A 17131-nucleotide genomic window follows, 5' to 3' on the forward strand; every position below is an offset into this window, starting at 1 on the left:
GATTACGTTCAGGAAATGCGACATAATAGACCATAGTAAACACACGTTAATATTGTTTTTCTCTCTTCTTTTCTTTACTCTTGTGTTTCGCTCTTCTCTCTCGTTTTCACTGTTTAGCTCACGTGTTTTCTCTCTTCTCTTTTGTTTTTCTCATGTGCTCAGTGCGCTGTAATCAAATAGTAAATACTTGCGCTCTGTAATGATGTAATTTACAGCCGCGCTCGGGTCGCGCTGCTCGCGCAGCAAGTGACGCTTGGCCAGTTTGATGTGGCCTGCATGTGACCTGCATATAACTCTATGGGGTGGATGTGGTTGCTGCTTTCAGACTGAGTCAGATGTCCTCAGATCCGATATGGATCGGATTTGAAACTACCTCTGGATGTGGTTTTTCAAAATCGGATTTCATGTGACCTGCATGTGACATGTTTGGATTTAGACTATTTAAAAAAAATCGGATTCCACTTTTGAAGTGACTCAGATCTGATTCAGGCTAGATTTCAGTGGCAGTGTAAAGCCGGCCAAAGTCACGATGCGATAATAAATACGCACGCCAACATTTTGATCTGCACCACGTTGATAAATGAGGGCCAGTGTCTTATGCAGACTGGTCTGGTCCCGAGCGCTGGGTAGCGTTTTGCAAGAAACCACAATTGTTCCTGAAAACAAGAACATTTCATAATTCATCCACTTCTTTCCACCTGTAAACCTGTGACGTGACGACAAAGTGAAGCAGCAAAGGAATGGAATGAATGGAAGGAATATTGAATGTTTTTGATGCTATACTTAACATGTTTATGAATCGAATACCGGACCCCAATGGAAACAAGACTACATGGACCTTTTGGGAGTAGGCCTAATCCTTTTAATTAGATTTTAGGTGTTTTGATGTACTCTTGCCATTTTACATTTTCGTCTAATAAAATATTCAATCAATCAATCAATCAATGGAAACAAGAAACAGTAGCAAAGCCAGACGTGGGTCATACTACCCCCCTCCCACTCACACACACAACTCACAAAGACACCTGTGTGCAGCATGCATGCTAAAACACACAACATAAAAAGTCTACCCACACACACACGCACGCACACGCACACGCACACGCACACACACACACACACACACACACACACACACACTAACAACAACAAGGCAGCAATAAAGCGGCCTATAGCCGTGCAGGGCTATGGGGGATCCAGGGAGCGTGTGAATGGTGAAAAGCTGCTTTCTCCCTGCTCTCTGCTCCGTCCCCAGGGACCGTCACCATGCATGAGGACACCAACAATGACTGGTTTAAAACTCCACACAGCCCTGCCTCATACAGACCTGCAAGGAGCAGGGTTACAACCTCTGCACGCGCACGCGAGCACACACGCACGCACGCACGCACGCACGCGTGAGTGCACGCACACACACAGTGATGTAAAGCATGGGTCTTCAACAGGGGGTCCGGGACCCCTAGGGGGTCCTCAGAGACTTTAGCCAAAAATAGCCGATCTACAAGCTCACAACGCCTTGCGCTGCGAGGCGTTGTGAGTACACAGTGAAGGGTCAAGTTTATTAAGTATTGACGGTTCAAGTGGTTAAATATCTGAAAACACAAAATACACTGAGAAACTATATGGTATCTATGGGTTGTGCTTCATCTCTCTCTCGACTAAGGGGTCCTTGGCCTGAAAACGTTGAAGACCCCTGATGTAAAGTAACTAAGTACATCTACCTAAGTTCTGTACTCAGTGGTGTAAAGTAACTAAGTACATTTACTTAAGTACTGTACCTAAGTACAATTTTGAGGCATTTGTACTTTACTTGAGTATTTCCAATTTCCAATACTTCTACTTCTACTCCACTTCATCTCGGATCCGAATATAGTACTTTTATTCCACTACATGTATTTGAAAACTTTAGTTACTAGTTACTTTGCAGATGTAAATTATAATATTATAAAACATTCATTAACCACTTTAGCCCTATTTTATACTTAGGCTATTTGAAAATAGCCGATCTACAAGCTCACATACAACGCATCGCATCGTGACGTGCTGTGAGCTTGTAGATCTGCTATTTTCAAACAGTTTGTACTTTTACTTTTAGTACTTTAAGTACATTTTGATGCCAATACTTTTGTACTTTTACTCAAGTACATTTTGAATTCCGGACTTTCACTTGTAAAAACGTTTTTTGCTCTGCTGGCATGAAACCGCTTCACTCTCATTGAAATGCATTGGCGGAACACGGATTCCACTCTCATAGGTATTTTGGTTTGAGGGCACCCTAAAGAGTATTTCTATATTGCAGTATTGATACTTTTACTTAAAGGGGTTATGCCACCTTAAGGGTTACTGTCACCTTAAGAAATTATATTAAAAACAAGTTAATATTTGTTTGATGTCATTGTGGGAATGCACGATAAGCCAATCAAATTAATTAATTGACTGTTACTTACTGTATGTCTGCACAATGTTCATTTTCTTCCCATCGCCCGCAGGCTCGCTCTCACAGTCAGCCCTCACAACTTCTCTGCTCCCACAGGGCTAGCTAGCTGGGCTAGCACTAAAGCTAACCTGCTAAAGACACACATTTATATATAAATCTGTGGCTATAAAAATTATATTTCCGGTGGTTACTGGTTGTTACTTCCCCATTGTTCATGGGAATATGCTTGTTTATGTTTATTCATTGAAATGAAAAACACGATGTTTTCACTGAGTTGGGCAACTGCGCTCGAACTCAAGTATCCTCGAACTGCGTGCCGCTGCCGGCTGGCCAGTATTAGATGTGACATTCGCGAACGAATCAAGTCTTTTGAACGGCACTTTGAAATGAACGATATGACTCGGTTCACAGTAGGGAGCCGTTCCTTTCTAATGAACAGTGGTGGGAAAAGTACTCAATTTCAGAGATCCAGCTCACTTCAAATAGCCATAAATCCCATATCTGCTGGCCAGGCTGTCTCCTGTCTGTCTCTCTACTTAGTCAGGTCCACTATGTATTTGTGTTGGATTTTTTTGGAGATTAGTAAAACTATACATTTCTGGAATCTTCAGACCATGGGGAATCCAAAAATCTTTGTTTGCATTTGCACAGACACCTGCAAAGCCTCCATTTTGGACGTTCAAAATGGCCGACATAAAATACACAATTTGTGCTATCTTGGCTTCTAGACAACCTAGAAACTTAATTAAACATGCCAATCCTATGTTTTCTGGGTCAAGGAATCGACTGAGTAAATGATGGGTGTAAAATATTCCGGACCCCCACCCCCTTTCTTGGGGTTATCTATTTTGGGACCTCCCAGAACAGTACGCTAGCCAGTTAATGTCTTTTTCATAATATTAGAGTTTTGTAGGTTTTAAAACATCCTGAGTTGATTCATTAGACTTTTAAAGCAGCCAGAATAACCGTTCTGACTTTTGGTTGGGGTCTTTCCTCACCTGGGACCCCCTAGACAGACCCATGAGCTTAAATTAGATCATAATTGAAGCATAAAAGTTGTTGTAGCTGGGCTCTGAAAACAAAAATGAGTAAGCAAAATACCAGAGGTCTTCCTCAGGGGGTCCGGGACCCTTGGGGGGTCCTCATAGTTACTACAGGGGGCCCACCAAATCTTAGGAAAGGATTTTCTTTTTTATGTATGTTTTTATGTATCCTGGGTTTATGTATTGTACTTCGATGATTTATTAGTATTCTCAGTATTATACAATTGTTGTGTTAGACAGTTATGGTTGACAGGTGTTACTGCAGGGATTAAGGTATTGCAACTTCGCACTTTGGGTGTGCAGACTAACGTGTCCATTTATTGCACTGCACTCACACTGACAAAACACACACACACACACACACACACACACACACACACACACACACACACACACACACACACACACACACACACACACACACACACACACACACACACACACACACACCTCTTTGTTAATCGTCACCCCAAAACCCTCACCCTATCCTCTAAAGAGCTCATGGTCAATTATGCCCAAAGAGATTCACTAAAATACTGTACATGTCCTCCCTAATTTGCAAGACATTTGTGTTGACAGTCTCCACCATAGCATTTGCAGGGAGGAGTGCAACCTGCTTTGCAGCCAAATTTGATGGGCTCAAGTATTGCCTTTGGAGCAGGGAGGGCAAGACACCTGACTGGAACATTCCCTCCACTCTCTAAATGCCATCTATTTTCTTCGATTGATCGAAGCTTGGGACAATTTGTCAGGTATGACAAAGTAGGCATCATAATACCATACCTTCATCAAGGGACATGATTTTGTGGAAGTGCACACACATTTCAAGCAAGTTCAAGTTATTGGATGTCACAAATGTCAAGGGTTCCTTGGCCTACATGATTTTTCTGGTGCTGGCTGGGGAAGAGAATTTTGTTGGAATCTCCAAAAAGACATGGGTCAATGCCTACTTGAAGCCTGGTGATGATGACCAAGTCATTAACCACTTCAAGGACCTTAAAGGGTTCCATTCCTCCTGAGCTTATTATTGGTGAGCTTCCATCAACATTGCAGTCATTGGAGCATTTTGCATGCCATGTTTACAGTTCAAAAGGTCCAACAACCCTGCGATTACTCAGATGGGAACTATTTCTGTCAAAGAACTGAGGGTGAGATGCTACATCCAACTCGTGCTGCACTGCTACCACATCCGTGCCAACTACATCACAATGCAGGATAAATCATACCTGACAAATTGCCCTGAGCTTCCACCAATCGAAGAAAATAGATGGAATTCAGAGAGTGGAGGGTATTTTCCAGTCGGGTGTCTTGCCCTCCCTGCTCCAAAGGCAGTACTTGAGCTCATCAAATATGGCTGCAAGGGATGGTGCAGCTGCTCAAGTAACCTGCCTTTCACTCCATGGTGGAGACTCTGTCAACACTATTAGGTTGGACATTGAAGATGACAATGATGAAGACAATAGATCCTGCATGTCTGAAATGACTGCATTTATTTTTGGGCATAATTGACCATGGGCTCTTTAAGAGGATAGGGTGAGGGTTTTGGGGTGACAATAACAAAGAGGTGTGTATGTGTGTGTGTTGGGTTGTCAGTGTGAGTGCAGTGCAATAAATGGACATGTTAGTCTGCACAAGTGAGAAGTTCCCCTGTTCTACCACACTTTGCTCGCACCCTCCCCTCCTGTGAACCTGATTGTCAATCTGAACTCCTCCCGGCTTCACAGCTGTGAGCTGTTGCCGGATGACTACCTAGTTGTCCTTTTATGGTTCCCCTGGCATCACAGGGATCTCCATATATGGGCATAAAGGGGATTTGGTTCCCCTGACATCACAGTGATGTCAGAGCGGGAGAGTGGGGGTCAAGAACATTTTACATCCATCATTCATTCATTCGATTCCTTGACCCAGAAAACATAGGATTAGCATGTTTAATTACGTTTCTAGGTTGTCCAGAAGCCAAGATAGCACAAATTGTGTATTTTATGTCGGCCATTTTGAACGTCCAAAATGGAGGCTTTGCAGGTGTCTGTGCAAATGCAAACAAAGATTTTTGGATTCCCCATGCTCTGAAGATTCCAAAAATGTATAGTTTTACAAATCTCCAAAAAAATCCAACGAATAAACCTTTATTAACATAGCGAACCTGACTAACTCCTCCGAGTGGAGGGGGCTGCACTACGGGGGATGGGATCATTTGATTCAGAGATTTCAGACCGTTTTAAAAAAGACCACGTGACCTGCTGTATCCTACTGTATCATACTATTATAATTTCGGGGCGTGACAGTGGATCTTTAAGTAAAATATGTGAGTACTTTTTCCACCACTGACTGTACTTAAAGTACAATTTTGAGATATATTTACTTTAGTGGATTATTTGTAATTTTCAATACTTTTACAGTGTTAATTTCACCCTGCGAGTGTACAAAATGGTACCAAATGGGTCCATTTCGTTCCATTTTAACTCTCTCATAGTTCTATATTCCATTTAGTTCCATTTGTATACTCTGAGTTCAAGTAACATGTTTCAATGTGCCCTCTCTCTAACTCTACCTTTCTACTATTACCATATACTGCTGCAGTTCTCAATGTGTGGACCGGGGCCCACTTGTGGGCTGCAAGGGTATTGCAAGTGTTTCCCAAATAATCAGTGTTGATCAGGGACGTGCAGAGAATGTTAGAGAGGCAGGGGCCTTTTGGTGAAAATATCGAAAATAGCAGACCTCCTAGCTCAGCGCGACACGTTGTGAGCTTGGAGGTTGGCTATTTTCGATGCTTGGTTTCTACGCAGAGAGGACAATTCTTTCAACATAAGATGCTGTTCAAGTTCAGGAGAGTTTGGACAAGGCAATTCTCTTCAATGCTGCCTTCAGCTATGGCATGGAAAGAGGACAGTTGCATTTCTTTCAACATAGTGAAAACTGCATTCATGGTCTGGAGAGGGCACTTTTTGAGCGGTGGTAAACCGCTCCATAGAGTGGCTGTGCGTGTGTCTGTAGCCACTTTTCCTCAGCGTTTTGCCATAGCAATGTGTTTTCCTCAGCGTTTTGCCATAGCAATATGTGTGTGTGTGTAGCCATATTACATCACCAATTACATCCTAGACCTATCTGTAGCAACTTTTCCTCAGCGTTTTGCCATAGCAATGTGTTTTCCTCAGCATTTTGCCATAGCAATATGTGTGTGTGTGTAGCCATATTACATCACCAATTACGTTATGCAAGCACGACCACCGCTTACTTCACATTGGGTGTGATTTTTTACAGAAGGATAAAAGGGCAGGGGCTCAAACCCCCATTTGATGTCTATGTGTGCACGTGCCTGCTGTTGATCGTGTAGTGATACCAACCAGTAAGACTCCCTAATCGGGAGATAAGCGACCGTAGGTGGCTTATCTCCACAAATAGGGCAAAAATGTGTTTTTCCAAAATCTTCCTGATCCATGTTGATGACATGAGTGTAGACATGCTGTGTAGTGATATTCGTGATTTTAGGGCAAAAACTGTAGGAGCAGTGTCCAAAAATGTGTTTTAAAAATCGGCCTGAAGGTGGCACTAGAATAGGGCCATGTGAGAAATGAGGGGTGGGGTCTCCGCGTTGCCTTGGCGGACGAATAGGTACCGGCCCCGGCTCTCCCGGACGCTCCTAGCCCGAGTTACGGCATTTTATGTGCGCTGCAGTGGCAGGGGGTCCTCCACTGGGGGCGCCACCACTTTTGCATCCGTTCTGGAGCACCAGGAGTCGGTGGTCCCCGGGAATTCCCCGTGAGCAGCCCCGTTGGGGTGGTCATTTGGTCATTTTTGCACATTTGGTCATTTTTTACATCTGGGGGTCCCCCAGGGACCTGGGGGTCCCTGGGGCTCCGGGGGTCCTTGGAGGTTGTAGTTTGGCAGGCAAGGAGTGTGTGTGTGTGTAAAATCTGGCATGGATGGGGTCAACGGGTGCGGAGATATAAGCAGGGAAAAAGTGTGACGTGTGACGTGTGAGCACATTTGGTCATTTTTTACATCTGGGGGTCCCCCAGGGACCTGGGGGTCCCTGGGGCTCCGGGGGTCCTTGGAGGTTGTAGTTTGGCAGTCAAGGAGTGTGTGTGTGCAAAATTTGGCATGGATGGGGGCAACGGTTGTGGAGATATGAGCAGGGCAAAAGTGTGACGGACTCACTCACTCACTCACTCACAGACAGCCTGTGGAGGTTTTGGTAGTAAATGCGACCTACGGTCGCAATAAGAACTTAAGTATACCACGTCCAGTCCATTGATCCACATCAGAACCGATTGACAATTAAAATAAACATGCTTTGAACATTCATGCGGGCAACCCATCTGACCACTTAGTCAGTGGTTTCACGTCTGTATAGTGTGCAATGGCCGACGGATTCCTTAAGTTTGTTTGTTATACCTACTACAAACAAGCTGTGACAGCAACCCCGGGAGGAGCACCTCAGCACCAGCTCCCTGAACTGCATATGCCAGAGTAGCCTGGCGTGTGTCTTAAAGAAATGTCCACGTCACAAGTGAGGTGAGGTCATTCCCCATAAATATAAAATATGTTGGGTGGAGAGATAGTCTCGATACGATAAAGCAGTGGTTCTCAACCTTTTCAGGCCGGGATCCCCAAAATGATCATATTTTAACTGGGACCCCCCCACCCTGACGAGTACTAAGAGTTGAGGCATTACATTTTGTACAACATGGTTCTATTGTGAAAATAGCAGAACTACATGCTCACAACGCCTTGCCTGCATTGCGAGGCGTTGTGAGCACGCACATTAAGTGTATCATATGGGGACCCCCCAAAATAATTTGGGGACCCCCCTAGGGGGCCCGACCCACAGGTTGAGAACCACTGCGATAAGAGAACCACTGGTTTAAGTGTTCAGAAGATGGGTGGGTCGCGGATACTTTCAAGTGGGCATCTAGAAAAGGTTGAGAACCACTAATCCACTGTATCTTCTTTGTAAAACAACTTTCTCTCTTTCTTTCTTTCTTCCTTCTCGACCGTCGCTGCAGAACTCTCCGCGGCTGCCATGGCAACGGTCCCCGTCACCGGGAGCGATGACCCTTGACCCCCGGCACAGCTGCTCGGCCGCTGTCAATCCCACAATCCCCGGCTCTCTGCTCGCTCCCGTGACCACGGGGTCACACACACACACACACACACACACACACACACACACACACACACACACACACACACACACACACACACACACATGATGCGACAAGGCCAGGACCCTAATAAAGTATTCCACTCCTTTGTCCCTTCTCCATCTCTCACCACCAAGAAAGGAGCGTTATGACTCTCTTCGACCACGAAATGGCAACCCAGTACTGTACCTTCCAGTGTTGGTTTTGATGGCAAACTTTTATTTATTTACAGTCATCTAAAATGTTTAGTGTTAGTTTAGTTTAGGTCAACTAAATATTTCTACAATTGATTTAACTAAAAAGTATTTGGACGGGCCTTTGATGGCATTGCAATGGCTGATTTTACACTTGGTTGCATGCTGAAAATAGCAGATCTACAAGCTCACACCGTGTCGCAGCGCGACGCGCTGTGAGCTCGTAGATCTGTTATTTTCAGAGGAGAGGAGACATTAGTGCACAGCAGCAAACATAAATGTACATGCTTTTTTCCATTGAAAGGCTTGTATTTATTTTACACCAGTAATAAAAAACATTTCATACGTGATAGATGAGTTGCTTCTTAATGGAAACACGTTCAATTATCAACGATTCAGCTGAACGACTTCAGCTTCTAAATCAACCGCAATGTTTACCAAATGAAAAACATTTCAGTGGTTTGATTATAGTGCAAATGCTCAACTGTGCACCAGAACTCATCTTGTGTGTGTGTGTGTGTGTGTGTGTGTGTGTGTGTGTGTGTGTGTGTGTGTGCGTGCGTGCGTGCGTGTGTGTGTGTTTGTGTGTGCGTGTGCGTGGCTAATTTAGGGAATCAGCAGGATGGTGTGGAGAGAAAAGATGTTGATTAATATTGATCCTTCACGCCCCTCCCCTCATCTCCTCTCTTTCACCTGTTCTTAAATTCCCACGCTCACTAGTCAGTCCTCTCTCTCTCTCTCTCTCTCTCTCTCTCTCCATATGTGTGTGACTTTGTATACATATATGTGTAGCAGACTGACTCACTGCTTCAGCCTGATGGCCACAAAAGTCTAGTATCTCCCTTGGTCCATAGGGACGTCCCTTTGGCTCAATGGTTAAAGATATTGGGCTTTCACGCGGGAGACCCGGGTTCGAAACGCGGGCGTCATGAGTTAAATGTGTCTCTTCATGAACCTTCATGAGCTCAACCAGTTAATAATGAGAATCATTATGGGGATAATGAGACCTGACTTTGGATTTGCTGGTTCCCTCTCCATGTCACGCACGCATGCAGCAGCAGCGAATGAGGTATCTACGTGCCTATATGTATCTATGGGTGACAATGCTCACAACATCCATGTAGTGAACACTGAACAGTACGTGGATTGGGAACAGCATGGGTAGCGCGCCGGGTCTGGTGGAGGACTACACTTTGTAGTCTCTTCTGCCCTCTGCTTGTTTCTGTCACATTTCCACAAACAAAGCTGGACCGAAGTTCTCACGCTACCAGCGCACAATCACTCCTCCTCCTCCTCCTCCTCAAACACCACGTGGAGAGTTGACTCCCCTCCCCCTCCTTTATTCACACATGCACGTACACACCAGTGGTGTGCAGGCACGTGCACACATAGACATCAAAGGGGGGCTTGAGCCCCTGCCCTTTTATCCGTCTGTAAAAAGTGCCCTCTCCACACCATGAATGCCGTTTTTACTATGCTGAAAGAAATGCAAATGTCTCCTTTCCATGCCAAACCTGAAGGCAGCGTTCAAGAGAATTGCCTTGTCCAAATTTCGGGTCGGTCGGGTCGGGCGGGGGGTGGCGGGAGGGGGGGGGGGGGGGGGGGGGGCGCTTGATTTTGGGGAAGCGCCAGGGCCCGGGGATTCTTATATCGCCACTGTCTCCAGTATTGACTTGATTATGCTTAGTTCAGTGTGGTATCAAGCACTGAAAATGTGTGTGTGTGTGTGTGTGTGTGTGTGTGTGTGTGTGTGTGTGTGTGTGTGTGTGTGTGTGTGTGTGTGTGTGTCTCTCGATATTTCAATGTCCCGTTGTTTCGAGGTCCCATGTCTTTCAACACTTTAATTATTCTTAACAAAATATATAACAATAAAGGAATCTTGAACCAAATTAGTAATGTTTTACCCAGGCTCAGTAGAGAAGTAATGGCCATATTATATTGTTTTCTTCATGGTGGATGCAAGTTTCGGCCATGCCTTTCGGCCTGGCGGAGTCAATAAATTCCACCCTTTGGTCACCTCAAGAGCTTATTATTCCAAGGACCTAATGTGTCAAGAACTTAACGATCTCAAGGACCATACGGTTCAGTAGTTGTGCTTGCTTTTATTTTCCTGTCTTATTTCCACTTCGTGCTTTGAGTCGTGTTCTACTACAAAGGCATGGCTGAAGGTTGCATCATGCTCAATCTGTGCATCCTCCTTGTTAGTCTTTGGTACACACGTGTCGGCAGGTTAGCTTTCACCAGCGTCGGCAAGTTAGCGTTCACCCTCCTCGGCAGGTTAGCCTCGGACTACTGGGACCATGGAGTGAGAGAGGGGAAGAAGGTCATTGATTGGTTGCGTACTTGTCATGGCGTACTGTGATAGGATAATTGGGGGGAAAGGGTGTGATATTTCCTGCTGCTATAGGGCTCCTGTCCTTCCTAATCTGAATAAACAGCCTTCAAATTAATCACTTAAGCCCTATAGGCCCCCCCGGGCTCAGTAGGTCTGCTCGTTCTTTTTTACCGTTAGACCAAATCTCTTTTCTGAAAAGAGACATAATACTATTTTAACACTACTCTAGAATAAGGACACTTAGGGTTTATGTGGTTAATTAGAGCACGGCAGAACACCGTGGCCTCAGATGAACGGGAAGTGTTTCATCATTACACTATTCCACCTTCTGGCCATGTTGCATGAATGCATGCACACACATATAGACATACATACACATGCATGCGCACTTCCCTGCAAATGCCCTCTCTCTCTCCCTCTCTCTCTCTCACACACACACACACACACACACACACACACACACACACACACACACACACACACACACACAACACACACACACACACACACACACACACACACACACACACACACACACACACACACACACACACACACACACGTAGTCCCCCGACACCCCTCCTAGCTCCTTGGTTGTCAAAACACACAGTAATTAATGACCAATTAGTTGAAACAGAGCTTCTAATCATCTCACAGAGAGCTCCAGGCTCCTACAATTACACCACAGCACAGGGACAATGAACTCTCTGTAAAGCTCTCTGTGAGAGAGAGAGACATGTATACGGAGGTGTATATGATTTTGCATTGTAAGTAGTAAGTAAGTAACAGCCCGCATGGACGGATTAACCCCCGCGAGGGCCCCTGGCCTATACTTTTTTAGGGGCCCCCCCACTATACTTTTTTAGGGGCCCCCCCACCCTCCCGACACGCACTACCCAACTCAGATTTTAAGCCATGATGATCATCTGTGGGCCAAGAAAGCACCTGTAGACAACAGAGGAGGGGCCCACACATTTGATTTTGAATTAACATATACATTTAATTTTAGTAAGTTGTCAATGACCAAGCAGCCCAGTTCCCCCAAGGGCCCCTGAGAGCCAAGGGCCCCTGGCAACAGCCCTACCGGCCCAATGGTTAATACAGCCCTGACAGCCCGGCTCCAATGGGCGCATCGAGCGTCGCATTGCACTCGACATCGGACGCCCAAATTCACCCCTGTTAACTTTTTTTACGCCGTCACAATGCAACGCTCCCAGTGGAGCATTAGCCTAAGCCTTGCTGAGCCATGAGGCCCATATACCAATAGGGCAGGAGCCTATCTCCTGTTTCTGTAGCGTGAGTACTTCCCCTGGACATGACGCTAGCAGTGCCAAGCAGGGAGGAACAGTGTCCCGTTTTTTTTTCTTTTGGTATGACCTGATCGGGGATCGAACCCCGACCTCCCAGTTTCAGGGGGGACACTTCTAACCACAAGGCCACTGAGCTGTTGAATTGAGTGTGCATAAATGATGTGTATGCACATGAGTGCCGGGCTCAAAGTGGTTCTCAAAGTGGATAGCAGGGACTCTGTGGGTTCCTTTATGGGGTTCTAAATTGACACAAGTCTGTAACTCTGACAGTGTACATTTGTATACTGTCAGAGTTAAGGGGAAACCTTGAAATGTAAAAGTTTGAGAAACACTGCTCTCTGGCATATCATCGCGACGTCCACATTGATGCCGATGCCAATGATAGCACCTGATGAAGCACACAGTATAGCAAAACGGTTGTGTAATAAAACTACGATTATATTAAAGGAGTAGTTCACCCCCAAAATGACTTTTTTTCTATTGATTAGTCATGCCATGGAGAGTATAGAGTTCAATAATATTTTTAGTTTTTTGTCGCATTCCTAAGACAAAATGTGATAACAATAAATTTACCCCCATTCGTTCCGGATGGTGACGTCACCATCCGGAATCAATGGGGGTAAATTTACTCGAATCAAATTTTTGTTTTAGGAATGTGACAAAAACCAAAAAATATTATTGAACTCTACTCTCCATGGCATGACTAATCAATAGAAAAAAGGGGGTGAACTACTCCTTTAAGTCCACCCATTGTTTATATATATATATATATATATATATATATATATATATATATATATATATATATATATATAGTTTACTAAGGAGTGTGCAGTCCTGTCAAATCAAGTCAAGTCAATGTTATTTCTAGAGCACATTTAAAAACCATCACCAGGGTCGACCAAAGTGCTGCACAACATACACAATACAATAAAAAAACAACAGTTTTACACAAATAACATTTTTTTTCTACAAAAATTTACACATCAGCACATAATCCATTGGGGATTGGGGCATTTGGTGTTTTCTTAAAGGCAAGGGAGAACAATTATGTCTTTAATCCGGTTTTAAAAATGGCCAGGGAGTTCCTCCCTCCGTGGGCCCACACCCTAGGTGGGGTTGGCGATAGGGCCTTTCTGTGTGGAGTTTGCATGTTCTCCCCGTGTCTCCTAGGGTTGATACCCTCACAAAAACATGCAGTAATCCTGGTCTCAATAATGCCTCCCCCTGGCCAGCCGGGGCGCCTGATTGAGGGGAAAGGAACTGGTTGGAATAACGTGTTCCTTCCACGTGCTACGTCAATCCCAGGGAAATCCCTCCTGTTAGGTGAAAAGAAACAACTTGGACTACCCATGCATTGAAGGAAGCATGAGGTTTGTCCGTTGTCTCCCCAGGCGCGTCAGAGGGAGAGCTGAGCCCGGGATTACATAGACAATTGGCACTGGGTGAAAATGGGTTACAAAATTGTGGGATAAAAATTATAAAAGAATAAAATAAAAATGGCCAGGGAGGATGCAATCTTGAACACCCATAGGCAGGGTGTTCCATAAGTTCAATGCAGCAATTTGTTTGAAGATTTGATGATACTATACTGCATTAATATGCTGTGTCGATCATTACAGTACAGAACTGCTGCGATGGGAAGTTCTGAAAGAGAAACGTTGCCTATATGGTGCAGTGCACGATAACGCCAATGGGTGGCAGCAAAAGCCAATCCACAACACCATCAGCTATAGACTGTGTAAAATAATGAACAATAAAGTCACGTCACCCATTGGTCCCCTCAAGAGCTTATTGTTCCAAGGACCTAATGTGTCACGAACTGAACGGTCTCAAGGAACATACGGTTCAGTAGATGTAGGCTACTTACTTTTCTTTTCCTGTCTTATTTTCACTTCCTGCTTTGAGTCGTGTTCTACTACAAAGGTATGGCTGAAGGTTGCATCGTGCTCAATCTGTACCTCCTCCTTGTTAGTCTTTGGTACAGCCAAACACGCACACACGCACATGCACGCACGCGCGCACACGCACGCACACACGCACAACGCACGCACGCACGCAAGCACGCACACACACACACACACACACACACACACACACACACACACACACACACGCACACACACAGTGCTAAATATTGATACAACCTGCATGTTTTTCTCTGTCAGTCATCTGTTACCACTGGGATTGGTGTGTCTTGCAGCATTGTGTGATGTTGTGCGTTGACTTCATGCGTTGTGCACATGCTCATGCACACCGTGCGCACACAGACACATAAACCGCTCTCCGCGGCAGATTGTGCACAAAAGCAATTTGAAGCAATTTGCACATGCAATCTGCGAGGAACGAATGCCTCACTTTACCAAGGCCGCAGCCAATTACGCGATCTGCGAATGGGATTGTCTTTTACACTGTAAATTCCTCAGTGTTCATTTACCCATGCGTAGCTCTGAGAGTGTACAGAAGCACTATTGAATTTAATGAACCCTTTACTGTGTAGACTCATTTTTGCATGTGCAGCGGCGCTTGAAATGGCGGAAGGAAGCTGTGCAACATTAAGGCCCCCCCACCCCCAAACCAGCTCAGGAGTGAAAATGATAACTACATTCAGCGATGTTGAAATAAAAATATTGATTACTAACGGGGAACACCAAACACAGGAACGCAATGTCACCTCAACTGAGTGGAAATGGAATGTGGGGGTAACATAATTAATGCATTTAATGTGCCTGTGTTATTATGCACCTGCGTCTTAAGAGGCACGTGAAATGGAAACCTTGCAAATTACAGCACAAGCATTAGTAAATCCAGCAGAATGCATACTCAACCAACCACACTTGTCACATCTCCTCCTGCTGTTTGTGCAATCTTCCCTTGAATGCATCAGCAGGAAGGAGAAGGAGTAATCACTTTGTGAGTACCGTATACCGTATATACCCTGAAATGAGAAGGAAATTGTGTTTCGAGTTTCCACATGCGGCACATAAGTGCTGTGATGGACGTTCTGAAACAGAAACATCATCTATATGGTGCAGACAGTGTACACATGTTGATAGACAACATGCGTGTTCCTGAAACGAGGGCCATAGGGGTCGATCCATACCGTTATAAGGAGCCTAACTAAGTTCGGTTCGGCCCTAGGCGAACCCAAATATGGTTCGCATCCCCCGGTTCGGGGGGGCGTCAACCTACTAAATTCGGCTCTACGGTGCTGACGAAATGTTGTGACCTCCCGACTTCATTTCGGTACTCAGCGGTGTCTTCTCATTCATTCAGCCCGGCTTCACGTTCATATTCTCGGCTGTGAATCCAAGGAAACATCGGTCGTTGGGAGGGAGACACGCCGACTTCCAAATGCTTGTGTGGCCGTCTTTTGGGCATCGCAGAGCGGACACAAGTCAGCCTGGCTCTGGCTGGAGACGAAGAGTGGTGGACTGGGAGGCGCGCGCGCGACACACACACACACACACACACACACACACACACACACACACACACACACACACACACACACACACACACACACACACACACACACGCCTTTGCTGCGTGTATCGCTGCTAACGCGTCGCCGACCGTTTTAAAGAGAAAAGAAGAGCTTAAACACAACTTTGCTATTAAATTGCTAGTGTTCCGTGTTGATATGTTTTCCTTTTCCACGACGAGTTGTGACTGCGTGATGACATGCATGCAGCAAGGGAGGCGGCACGTCTATAATGTGAGCTTGTAGATTAAATGTTTTTGACAGAGCTCGAGCCGAGCGTTTGTGAGTGTGAGTGAGAGAGAAGAGACCTCACTGGTGCTGCTGCCTGCTGGAGCTGCTACTCACTGGACCTCCAGTCATTCAGTGTGCAGCGCGAGGGAAGGCAATATATATATCCGCCATGCAATGCTCATTCATCGGCCACAAACGTCGTCATGCCACGGACCTCCAATATTTACATGCGACTTCGGCACTAGCCGTTAAGAAATTATGGATGAAATCACCCCCGAACCTAAATAATTTCGGGTCGGGGCGTCCTCCCGAACCGAAATTAGTCGGCTCCTTATAACGGTATGAAACGACCCTAAGTCTAAAGCCTCGTACACACTGAGGGCGAATTGGCGAATAGCGAATTAGCGTATTATTCGCCTTTTGTTTAAAACCTTATAAAGTCAATGGAAGCATCCACACCAAACGCGAATTTCGAAAAAGCGAAAAGGCGTCTGTTTTTTATTCGCCCTTGTGTCGAATTAAGTGAACGTTCAAAGGCGAATTCCTCTCTCTCTCTGTATCAAAGTAAGCTCACTCTACCCTATTTCAAGAGAGAGAGAGAGAATGGTGGAGGGACCTTCACGTTACATTGAGGCCGAGGGGAACAGTGTCGTTCTCCTTTTCCGTGTCTCATCTGCGTGGCTGCTTGGAAAAAGTAGCCTACTCGAATGTCTTACCGGTAAAAGCATGGTTTATGTGTTTGTTATTGTAGGCTACTTTATATCTGCAAAAAGACTAATGTTTAAAAATAAATCGCTGGGTATTAAATAGCCTACAATAGGATCCGAAATGAGTCGATTAGAAGGAAAGTACTGGAAATTCGACTCAAGTACAAATACCTACAAGTACAGGCTACTCAAGTAAATGTAGGCTACTTTTAGTTACTTTACACTGACTTTCTTTTTTTACAG

This window comes from Nannobrachium achirus, assembly GCF_963921795.1.
Source record: "Nannobrachium achirus genome assembly, chromosome: 8".
Taxonomy (NCBI): Eukaryota; Metazoa; Chordata; class Actinopteri; order Myctophiformes; family Myctophidae; genus Nannobrachium; species Nannobrachium achirus.